Genomic DNA, 13,345 nt, shown 5'->3' on the forward strand with positions numbered 1-13,345 from the left:
TCAAACAATTATTTATACTTCAAGTTTTTATAGTATAAAATTATGCATAAAAAATAATTTGAAATATTTGTCAAGAAGATAAAGAACATGCAATCCAACTATTAGATTTTCAAAGTATGTAACCATGTTGATTTTTTTTTTTTTTTTTTTTTAGAGTTGTAGCCATTGGAGTTTTTTAAATTAAGAAAAACAAAACCAAATTTAAGGTTAAAATTAATTAAGAGATAAAAAAGAACAATTAGGGCCAGCTTAATATAGTTGGGGGCCTAAGGTGAAATTTTTAAGTGGGGCATTTGTATTTAAATATCAATTAAATAAATTTATTTAAAACTAACCAAATCAAGGTTAATTTGATGAATCAAAAAAAAATTATGAATCAATATTAACCAACTTAAATTAAATTTTAAATAGAGAATCAACTATGATGGTTCAAGAATAAAGTTAATCAAAAATGATAAAAAAAATTATTATTTTGTTAGAATAGAGGTTTATTTTATCTAAGACAAGCTAATACATTGTAATAAATTTTGATTTTAGTGTTTGGTGTGTAGCCGTGCAAAAAATTAGGTGGGTAATGTTGACAATCTATTATATAGAATCTATAGATTATTGGCTTAAAGTACCAAAGCAAAATTTTTCCCCAAAAGTGTATAATTTTCAATTGGGTTGAGTTTTTGTTTGTTAAGATTTTGTATACCTTTTATAAGGTGAGAAAAATAGTAAACAGCCCTTTAAAAAAAAAAAAACCCCACACGTTATTATACCACCTTGAATAATGCTAAAGTTACAACAAGCTTTACCACATAAAGTACATAAATTGATATGACAATGAATGTTATATGATGTGTTAATCAATGTGATTAGTAGGTCTCAACTATCTAATAAATTAAAAAAAAAATTTTGATTAATGATAAAAAGATTTGTAATTTCTCTAATATTTTTGGGTCTTTTTATAATAAAATGAAGCATAAGTTAAGAGTTTTCGGAAGAAAATTTTGGGGTACCAAAATCTAAAGATACTAGTAGTGGTAAATGAGAGCACTGCTAAAAGACAAATAAGGTACATGCACTTAATTTGGCCAAAGAGAAACAAATAAACATTGTGAGCAAACAGTAGTATATAGGACAAAAAGGGTGCACCTTTTCCAAAATCATTGTAAATTTTATTTGCCTAATCCTCATTAACAAATGATCTGGATTGATGAGATATGCACATGTTGCCAAAGTCCGAGGCTTTCTTCCTCGAAAACATGTATAGCTGAAAAGGAAAGTATAGTAAATTAAAAAAGAAAAAAAAAAGATTGGTGAAAATATATTTTTGGCTCCTATATTTTGGGTCTATTCTCATTTTGATCACTAACTTGATTTTGCGCCTACCTTAATCTCTGAAAAGAGAAAATCACATCCATTCTGGTCTCTGTCGTTAATCCAATAATGAAAAAATTCTACCTGGCAAATGGAATGTATTGTTTGCACAATAAATGCTGACTTGGCTAATAAAATAATAATATAAAATTTATATGATTTTCAAAAAATGCCACGTCAGCTCCACATAAGTTTATAAATTTTTTTAAAAAAATTATCAATTGTAATTTGTAACCAAAGTCTTCCAAAAAAATCAATTATACATTCAACCAAAAATTATTATCCTAATACAATATTTCTCATGACATAGATTTTCAACCAAATACACAAAATTTCAATCAACCAAATACACAAAATTTCAATCAAACAAATTTCTTCATCAATGTCCCAGCAACTAGCAAAGCCTTAATATCAAACTCACAATAATCCTGAGCTAAAAACTTTCAAATCAACCTTAGACCCACCAATAGCATCATCAACTCACAACACGGATATAAAAAATCTAAATAAGACAACAAGATCTAAACAAATCCAAATCAAAGTGAGTGAGAGCGGATCCAAAACTATCTATTTCCCAAATACCCATCAAAATTATCGAGATGACAGAATAGAGGAGAGGTAGAGATGTGGCTTTGTCATGGTGGCGGTGTTGAGGTGGAATCAATGGCATCATCATTCAAATAATTTTGAAGACCCACAACCCAAATCACCCAAACAGTCGCCTATTAAAACCCCATTATCAATTAAACTCTACAAACCAAAATCACAAATCTAGAAATCCAAATACACCCACCAAAAATCAAACCTTGAAAACCAAAACCTATTAAAGAAGGTGCTCCTTGATGAATTGTGACTTTCTGGTGGTTTGGTTTGACACAACTTGAAGAGATTGTTTATGGAAGGAGGGTTGGAGGAAGAGAGAGAGAGGGAGAGAGCGGATGAAACCAAAAGAAAAAGAACGGATGAAACCAAAAGAAAAAGATTTCCCAGATGGGGCAGATTAGATGAAAGAAGGAATATTTTTTTTTTTTAAAGTTACTTTAATTAGATTTAAAAATTAGAATAATTAAATTTTAAAAAATTTGAAATTTAAAATTTTATTTTTAAATTTTTGTAATTTTTAAAATTTATTTAAATGCTGATGTGGAATTTTTTTTAAAACAAAATAAAATCCATTATTATTATGATTTTATTAGCCACGTTAGCATTTACTATACTAATAGTGCACTCCATTTGCCAAGTAAGACTTTTCTGTTAGTTAGTTGACGGCAGGGACCAAAATGGATGTAATTTTTTGTTTTTAGGAATTGAGGTAGACGCAAAATTAAGTTAGTAACCAAAATGAAAATAGATCCAAAATGTAAGGACAAAAAGTGTATTTTTGCCAAAAAGATTAATGTATACTTCCATAGAGGATTAAAATTTACGATATACTAGGTATTTCATATAACCAATTACGAGCACATAGCAAAGTTTTTGGAATTTGCAGCAAAAGAGAATTGCAAAATTTATCAAAAACGCATTCACCAATACTAAATGCAAACTTGGAGGCAAACCCCAAAACATCCAAATCCTTATGCCTCCTATAGTCAAGTCGAGTTTCTTTCAAGTATAAATTGTAACTTGTTTGAATCTTAACCAATCAAATGACTCCTAAATGTATCAAAACTAGAGAAATCATCATTGTTATCATCACGATTGTGCACACCACCACTATTGGGTGATGTTTCAACCATATCATTGACATTACTAGTACTAGCAGTAGACCACAACTGCTCCTCAAAGATGACATATAATTTATCACAAAGACCCAATGCCATTGATATTGCTGCATACCCATACAACTTGCCATAACAAACTCTACACATTGCAACTTATATCGAGGATCCAAAATGACAGTAAAGGATAGCATGGCATTGTAACACTCCACAATATTTGGCATTGTAACACTCCACAATATTTATCAGATTTTGCTTTCATTTCTTTTTCCATTACTCTAATGATCATATCATGATTTTCCAACTGAATTCTCCACACACAATGAAAATACAAGTTGGTTGTGGGATAGTAAGTCGCTTAGTGATATCATATAATGGTTCCATCACCCTTGTTATCTTCTTCGCCTTATCCCATTCCTTTTCTAAGGCTAAAAAAAAGTATCATTGCTAATTGAAAGTAATTATTTTGATGTACCCCATAGAAGTAATCTTCCCAAAATTTCTTCCACAGCAGACTCTCTCCCTCTCTTATATACTTTTTGAGAATAGTCCCTCTTTTTTATACTTTTCGAGTATAGGAAATATAGGAGTGAAGTATAGGCAATCTTTCCAAGCTTTTATTTTACAAGTTTGTATAGATGTATGGGAGTGGTTGGATTTGAGGTATATGTCCTAGTAAATGAAGTAATCTTCCCAAAATTTCTTCCACGGCAGACTCTCTCCCTCTCTTATATACTTTTTGAGTATAATCCCTCTCTTTTATACTTTTCAATTATAGGAAATATAGGAGTGAAGTATAGGCAATCGTTCTAAGCTTTTATTTTACAAGGTATAGATGAATAGGAGTGGTTGGATTTGAGGTATATGTTCTGGTAAATGCAGTGGCGGCTTTAGGATTTTTGTTCAGAGGGGTCAATAAGAAATATAGATTATACAAAATCTATTTAAAAAAATACTATAATTCATTTGACATAAATTTTTCTAATACAATAACATATTAATTATTGTTGTAAGTGAACTTTAATTATTATTACTTAGAATACTTTAATTTATTAGTTTTTTTTTTACTCTTTACCAATTTTTTATGAATTTGCTAGACATTTTGATAAATTATTTTATATTTTGTTTACAACTCTTCATTTAAGGTATTGACCCACCCACGTAGCAACAATCACTCCTACACACTTCGGTCAAAGACTCAAAAAAGCAAAAGACAAAGCTCATAACTCTATATCAAACACTACAAAAACTTAATAGTACAGATGCATAAAAGAAGACGGTCAACTAGTCAAAGACTCAGAACTCAAAGATAAAGTATCAAAACACTATAACCTTCCACACACACACCGTGACTCACTGAAAGAAGTCTACCAAACACTAAAAACACACACTCTTACAATGAATGAAAGAGATGAAAATACCAGATCAAGCGGCGGCGGCGGTAGCAGATCAAGGACAGCCCAGGCGTTGGTGATGCGGCAGTAGATCTGAGTAAGATGGAGGCATATTGTTTGTGGGTGAAGTAGCTACCTTTTTTCTTTGGGTTTGGAGAGTGAAAAGGGATAGTGGGAGAGGACTACATTTTTTTCTCTTAGGTTTGGTTTGACCCTTTTTTTATGATTTTTTAAAATTCGATTTATGGGCTTTTTTTCTTCTGAGATTAAAGACCAAAAGTTTTCAATTGGACTTTTTTTTTTTTTTTTTTTTTTTGAGTTTAAAGCTGAATTCAATTGCTTTCAAGGTGTGCAAATGTTTATATTAGGGGGTTCAAAACAATTTTTTATAAAAATATTATATATATATATATATAAATTTTCCGGGTTAGGGGGTTCATTTGAACCCCCTTACTACAATGTAGAGCCGCCCCTGAGTAAATGTCGTGTCAATAACTTCTTAGAACCAATAATTTAGGGTTTGTATTAACCGACCAACCTAATGAATTTAACCAATCTCAACATGATGCCTTAGCTTAGATTATTGTTGGTTAGTTTGTTTTTATTTATTTATTATTGTCATGTTTTTGAAACTTGGGGTTTGGTTGGGTTCAAGTTGGCAAAAGTTTCAATCCTAGTAACTCGATCCAACCCCACGCTATTTTAATAATTTTTGAAAAAAAAAAATTTTTTAAGAATTTGTTAATTTAATTTATTTTGATTTTTGAGACTTAGTTTAAACTTACTAGTTTGATTTATTTGATTATTTTGTGACTCATGTTTTTGATGTAGGAATATTAGGCTAAATTGTACAAATTAATTGGAATCATTTATGATATTTTGTAAATTGTTGTATGAACTTCCAACTTTTTTACTATACCCCCAAAAAAAAAAAAAAAATTCCTAGCCCAACTCAATCTTAATGGTTAGGTTGGGCATTTTTCAACCAAAAAAGGTTTAGTTTCATTGAAAAATACTTAAAACCTAACACAAACGAGTCAAAATCTTATATCCCAACTTATATGCTCTACTTTATACTCCATCAAATAAATCAAGCCATGTGAAAATTATTTATAAAACACAAACAGAAGAGTTAAATGGAGTCAATCTTCTCAATCTTAACTCACGTTCCAAACCCAAACAAGAAAAAAAAAAAAGCAGCACAATCAAAATACCCAGCCAACGCAAGATTCCACCAACAAAACCACTGTTGGAGAAGATGAAGAGGGTGATATCACAGCAAAGAACAGAGCTTGAAAGCCTCAATGATCAAGCCGTCCCTCTAATTTTTTTTTATTCACTCACACAAAACCCATGTGAGATAGTTTCTTACACGGAAACGAAAACCAAATCCATTACAGATTTGGACTTAAGGAATTTGTAGGTTCCTTTGCTTTCTATGATGTATAAAACAAAAGTTAAGTGATGGGCTCCTTTGCTTTGGGATTTTGGGTTTTTATTTTTAATTTTATTTTTAATTTTTAGGTTGATGGGATTTTGGCCAAGAAGACAACCATGGGTAGGGGCTGAGAATTTTCTCTTCACTAGCACTGGCGTTGGTTTGTAATGTTGTAGGGGGCAAAGAATTTTGTTACACACCATTGTGGGTGGTGGTCCAGTGATTTGTTTTGGGTGTACCGAAATAGGAGTTGGTGGTTGAGGAGATTCATCCTTGTCATCTTCTCTAGTACTGACTTTGGTGATGGAATCCGATGGTGGCTGGATATTTTGACGGTGGTGTTGTCAGCTGTGATTTTTATTTTTTATTTTTGATTTGGACCATGAGTTGGGAGGCTAAAGAGATTGACTCCGTTTAACCCATTTTCTTGTCTATACTATTATTTAAGTGGTTTCTCCTATTTGGATTCCTCATTTTTAGTTTAAAAATGCTCTTACAATCGTATGTTTAAGTAGCGACAAAATTAAAGGATAATATAGTAAAAATGCAACTCTAACTCCCACTAAAATATTGCTTAAAAAATAGGACCATTCTCCCATTAATTTTTAAATTGATTTATTCACTTATAAATTAAAATTTTAAAATAAAAATTATACATATAAAATAATTAAATACAGTTTTTCTCTACAATATAGGACCACTAAAAAAAAAAGCCTCATCAAACGCGCAAAGCATGTGTGATGAGGCTAGTGTTTATTAAATAATTTTTGTATGACTTGATTTGTTTGGTGGAATATAGAGTGGAACATATAAGTTGAGAGAGAAGATTTGGACTCAACACAAACTATTCCATGCACACCCCCACTAATAAATTTATCATAGGGTGCATTGAATTGGATTGATCGGTCAAACTTGGTTAACTGGCAACTAACCATCAATTGTATTTAAAAACCCATAAAATCTAAATAATTTTTTAACATATAACTGTTGCACCCGCCAATTTGTTACACTGATCATGGTTATAGTAGTCAAATTTGATTTGATTTTTTATAGGTTTAAATTACAACATTTGCTCTTAAAGTTTGGACTAATTTTAATTTTACCTTCTAAAGTTTAAAATTTTTTATTTATTCTCCTAACATTAGATACTGCTTGGAAAAAATCCCTCCTATCTATGTGATATCCTCAATTGTTTAGATTTGATTGTTTAAGTGTGTTTTATGCCAGCATTTGATGAGTTTCACATTAGGTATTTACTAGACAGATATTGAGTTTATAAGTGATTATGAGGAACCCAAAATGTAACTTAATGAGTCCTTTTGGGGATTAAGTACCGATGTGACAAACCTTTACTTCGGTTGTTACAATCTAAATTTAGGGGTTGATATGGCTGTTATGTGCCACCTAAATTTGTTGCATGTCCTAGTTGTTCTAATAAAATAATGTCACGTCAATTTAATTATTTCATTCAATTAAATAACCTAAAAAAATTAGAAAATTAAAATAAATTTCTAAAATATATATATATATATATCTTTTCCAACTTTTAATAATAAAAATGTTTTCTATGTTTATTCAAATTTTGATATGTGCATGGATTTGAAAAGAACTTGAAAAACATTCAAATTTTAGGATAATTGTGTTCTTCAATAAGAGTAAAAGCAATAATGCTAAAAAAAAAAAATGCTTTCTTTGTTATTTTAAAGTTGATGTTTATGGATTTGAAAAGAACTTGAACACATTAAAATTTTAGAATGATTGTGTCCTACAACAAGTGTACAAAAGCAAAAATTCTTTCTTTGTTATTTTAAATTTTGGAATGTATATGGATTTGAAAAGAACTTGAACAGCATGCATTCAACGCACAGTTATTGTTATATCCTATAAAAAAAACACACACACACAATTGTTATTCAAATCCTTTTCTTTTTTTTTTTTGGAGTTTTAATATGTATATTGATTTTTAAAAAATTATTTTAAATATTTCTAAATTTTAGGATAATTAATTGAGTCCTCACAAGTCACAACCAACGCGGGGGGAGGGAAGCACATTTAAAATTTCTGAATAACAATGTTAAAATATCATCAATTATAAATAAATATGCTTACTAGGCCCCCTAGGTTTTGAGATTAAAAAAAGAAAAAAAGAAAAAAAAACGACTTTTCAGAAATGTTAAGAAAAAATTATACAAAGACCCAAAAATTTGGTCCATTTGCCCTCAGAAATATACCCTAAAAAAATCATTTGAAGAAATTTCCATAATCGGTAATATGTGAGGAAAAAAAATTTCCTTTGTAAATCTGCGTAATCTAACTCTCTTACATGCAAATCAGCACTCCTTTTATATATATATATGTGTGTGTGTGTGTGGTTGTTCATATATGTAATAGCAACCATAGACAATGAGCCATTTTATTAATAATTTCTTGTTCAGACAGACCATCAATATTCCATTCATAAAGTTTTTTAGCAGAAACAGAAAATTGAGTTTGAAATGATCTTTCTTCAAACTGCATATTAGGAGGAGTAGGTCTTGAATACCAGTTTTTTGTGAAAGATGTAGGATTAGGTTTTCCAACAAACTTTTAACTTCCTGTATACCATCATCAAAAACATTTTTGTAAGAAACAGAAGACAATGAATCAGAATCTGTATCTTTTTCAGAAACAGTTTCTTTCTCATTTCTCGAAATGACACAAGTAGCACTTCTAGAAGTAGAAGTTTGCTTGGTTTTAACTTTCAAATCGGCAAGCATTTTTTCAACCTTTTCAAGAGTTGTACTCTGATTTTCAACTTTTTCAAGAGTTTTGCTCTGAGAGGTTTTGAAATTCAATTTTTCTATTTTTCTCTTTGACTGGGTAAATCAATCAAAGGTTTCTCAAGTTTTGAGACAATTTTTTCTTCAATGCAATCGAGTTGTTAACCAATAACATGAAAGGATTCATTAGCGAAATTGTTTTGTTCAATAATACTAATAATGGAAGTTTTATCATCAGCAATTTTGAAAGGAGAGGCTTTAACCTCAGTATTTTGGTGAGTTATCAAAATAGTTTCAAGGGGAGGATGACTAGACCGAACAACGGTTTTGTCTTCTTTAACAAAATTTGATTTTCTTATTATGTTTAAATGATTAGTATGAAATTCATTTTTTGAAACATAATGATTTTCTAGATAATCAAAAAACAGAATGTGTTTTTCCAATTGACTCATTTTTTCTTTCCAGTTTGTTTATCATGTTTTTTAAAAGCAGATTTCTTTTTAGCATAAAAATCATTAGGTTTAACAAAGTTGGTTCTGTATCTTTTATGTTTTTTATGGCTATAATTTTTGTAAACTCTATCGTGTTTACTTTTTTGTTTTTGTCTGGAAGGGGCAATAGGAGGTAAACCATATTGTTCATAGAAATTACCCATTTCATATTTAGCTTTCTTCTTATTTTTTAATTGTTGTTTTAACAGCTTCTCATCATTACACATGTTGATTCCAAGTTTTTTAATAGTACTAAAAATATCACCATAGGTTAAATTATCATAGAATCATTTTTACCAATTAATTCTTGTTTTACCTTATAAGCAAAGATAGGAGGCAGACCATCAATAAACCTCTCTTTCCAATAAGGCTTCGTGGAATCTTTCCTGAGCATCACTCTGGAAATAAACACATCTTGGTACCATCTGTAATCAGACATAGTAGGACATCTCAAATTATTCAAATAATCAGAAATTCGAGATGAAACATTAGATGGGGTACCAACAAAATGTTTGAGAATTGTATAGACTAAAGTATTTACACCATCGGGAATACCTCGATTAATATTTTCATAAAAAATGGGCATACCTTCATTATCTTTTTTAACAGAATGTTTAATAGATTCTTTGGATTCTTCTATGAGATGTGAATCCCACCATCCTCGAAGAGTACAAGAAAAACCAGTAACAAGTAAATCAACAATATCAAGGTGATCAAGATCATTATGTTGTTCATATATGCAATAGCAACCATAGACATATGAGCCATTTTATTAATGATTTCTTGTTCAAACAGACCATTAATATTCCATTCATAAAGTTTTTCAACAGAAACAGAAAATTGAGTTTGAAAGGATCTTTCTTCAAACTGCATATTAGGAGGAGTAGGTCTTGAATACCAGTTTTTTGTGAAAGACGTAGGATTGGGTTTTCCAACAAATCTTTTAACTTCTGGTATACCATCATTAAAAACATTTTTGTAAGAGATAGAAGATAATGAGTCAGAATCAGTGTTTTCATCAGAAACAATTTCTTTTTGATTTCTTGAAATAGCACATGCAGCATTTCTAAAGGTAGAAGTTTTCTCGGTTTTAACTTTCAAATCAGCAAGCATTTTCTCAACCTTTTCAAGAGTTGTACTCTGATTTTCAACTTTTTCAAGAGTTTTACTCTGAGAGGTTTTGAAATTCAATTTTTCTCTTTAACTGGGTAAATCAATCAAAGGCTTCTCAGGCTTTTCTCTTTGACTGGGTAAATCAATCAAAGGCTTCTCAGGTTTTGAGACATAAGTTTTTTCAACAATTTTTTCTTCAATGCAATCAAGTTGTTGACCAATAACATGCAAAGATTCATTAGCAAAATTTTTTTGTTCAATAATACTAATAATGGGAGTTTTATCATCAACAATTTTGAAAGGGGAGGCCTTTACCTCAGGATTTTGGTGAGTTATCAAAACAGTTTCAATGGGAGGATGACTAGATCGAACAACGGTTTTTTCTTCTTTAACAAAATTTGATTTTCTTATTATGTTCAAATGATTAGTATGAAATTCATTTTTTGAAACATAATAATTTTCAAGATAATCAAAAATAGAATGTGTTTTTCCAATTGACTCTTTTTTTTTTCCTTTCCATTTCCTCTTAACTCTGTCTTTTTCTAACTAAGCAAAAGTATTTTGGTAATACTTTCTTTTACTTCTGTTTTTCGCAGAAATAAATTCATTATACAAAGCAACCATATCAATTTCAAAAGGTTCGAGTCTTGTCAGGACTCTTGATTGACTTTGGTAAATAGGGGTTTCAATAGGTGGAAAATCAAATCCAGAAGAAACATCAGATTTTGCATCATCTTCTTCTTCATTAGCATCTTTGCTAATAGTAGAGGGAGATTCAGCTTTAGTTGAATAAAAAGCAGTGCTAACTTGGGAGTTGTTGCTTGCCACTCCTTTTAACCATAAATCTGGTTTTTCAGAATTCCTTTTTAAAAACTCATCAATATCATGATCTCTTTTAACAAAACTTTCAGATCCAGCAAAGGAATGTCTTCCTTCGTTGATTCTTAAGGGTTTGTTTTCACCAAAACAAATTTTAACAGTACCATCAGCATATTGTTGAATATTAGTAAGATCAAGTTCATCAAAAACAGGTTTAACAGGTGGGGACTCTTGTTCCAAAGTCCATTCTTTGGGAAGAGTTATATCTTGCCATTGAATCATTTTGGGGACTTGGATCTTAGCATCAGGGGTGGAACATTGGATTAACATGGTTTTACCAACAGGATCTCGTCCTCTAGCACGAGGAGTTAATTGAGAATCAAGCAATCGGTAATAAATGCGATAAATAAGAGTAAAAGGCTTACTGCCTTCATCCATATCATAACTAGAAGTTAATATATACAAAGTTAAAGCTTTAATAATATTAGGATCATCAAAAACAAGAGCAAGATCATGATAACAATCAAAGAAAATAGGATCATCATACAAAGAAGCAATAATCATGCCAAGAATGCTATCATTAAATCTTTTAAATCTGGCATCACGTAAACACATGAGAACAGATGCATTAATACCTTTTCTAGTCAAAGGCTTAACAGCAACTTGGACAAGTCCAATATGTAAATATTTGAGTTTCTTAGTCATGAAATCATTAATATTTTTTCTAGAAAACAAACAACATTTTTCATGAGATCTAGAGATAGAAAATGTTTGTTCAATATTTCTAACTCTATATTTAGAGAAAACAGTATTTTCAAACCAACTAAGTTCATAAAGAGATTTAGTAGAGACCTTAGGAATATTCCATTTACGGAAATCAGGGTACTCACTTTCTTCTACAGTGTGATCTTCTTCATTCATAATATTAGGAGGACAACCAGTCCTAGAACTAACAGAGGAGTTGGATCTCTACATCCTATCCATAACTATCCTAGTTATAACACTCAATTATCATGTTTTTCTCACAACCGTTGTATTTCGTAACACATACCGAAACCAACTCTATTCCTCTCATGCCCTCACGCTCTCTCAGGTTCACGAGCCTTACTATTCGGATTTGGGACTTCACTTTACGACCACGGTGGCGCCAACGACGGTAAGAAGGAACATGACAACGAAGTATCACAAGGTCGGGTGGACACAAATAGAACACAAATAGCACAACAACACTATTAGCGGCCAAGGAAAGAATGAGAGTTTTATCATCAGCAATTTTGAAAGGAGAGGCTTTAACCTCAGTATTTTGGTGAGTTATCAAAATAGTTTCAAGGGGAGGATGACTAGACCGAACAACGGTTTTGTCTTCTTTAACAAAATTTGATTTTCTTATTACGTTCAAATGATTAGTATGAAATTCATTTTTTGAAACATAATAATTTTCAAGATAATCAAAAAACAGAATGTGTGTATATATATATATATCTTCTACTCCCTCATGTCGTCGTTGTCATTACTGTGTAATCACGCAACATCTCAAGTCCTGTATAGTTTACCTCTACAACTTGCTTGTTCTCAGGGACGGAACTATGTTTAGACTGAGGGGGCCATGCCCCCCCCCCCCCAAAAAAAACTTTTTTAAGAATTTTACTTTTGTATGCATATAAAAAAAAAATATATATATATATATATATATGATCCCAAAATTTATATACTTGGCCCCCCTCAACAAAAACATTTACAAATTAACTCAAATAGAAAAAATGTCTGACCTACCCTTTTGCCCAATTGTCCCAAAAATAACCAAAAAAAAAAAAACTTCACAGGCAAACCAAAAAAAATCAATCAAACAAATCACAAATTTTAAAAAAAGAAAAAAAGAATACCCTTAAGGCAATATAGCAAATCAGACTCTTCCTTCTCTAATTTGGCTTCTCTCTTCTCTTAAATCTCTCCTCAATTCTCTCTCTGCTCTTTGAAGATTTGTTGTGTGAGCCTGTGAGGTAGATCTTCTACCAATTTTTATCTGATAAATGCTAGTAACTGATAGTGTATTAGTGTGTGAACTTGTGGCCATCGTTTTCATTGAGAAAAATAAAACAATTGTGTTGTGTTGTGTGAATGGTGAACTTGTGAATGCCAAATGGGTAGAGGGGGTTGTGGCACGTGTGTGCCATAGTGCTAGATGGAGTAATATATGTGTCAAATTTTGGTTCAAAGAAGTAACTAATGATAAAAGTTGTACTCATCC

The 13,345-nt window shown here is 30.9% G+C and overlaps 1 protein-coding gene and 1 pseudogene across 1 annotated transcript in view; both read left to right on the forward strand.

Annotated features, from left to right (window-relative positions):
• The window catches only part of LOC142610371 (disease resistance protein Roq1-like), an 88,342-nt pseudogene that overhangs the window by 48,105 nt on the left and 26,892 nt on the right, over window positions 1–13,345 (forward strand).
• The window catches only part of LOC142610372 (lipid phosphate phosphatase delta), a 102,134-nt gene that overhangs the window by 15,209 nt on the left and 73,580 nt on the right, over window positions 1–13,345 (forward strand). The gene's annotated exons all lie outside the window — the stretch shown is intronic.

This window comes from Castanea sativa, chromosome 9, assembly GCF_040712315.1.
Source record: "Castanea sativa cultivar Marrone di Chiusa Pesio chromosome 9, ASM4071231v1".
Classification (NCBI taxonomy): Eukaryota; Viridiplantae; Streptophyta; class Magnoliopsida; order Fagales; family Fagaceae; genus Castanea; species Castanea sativa.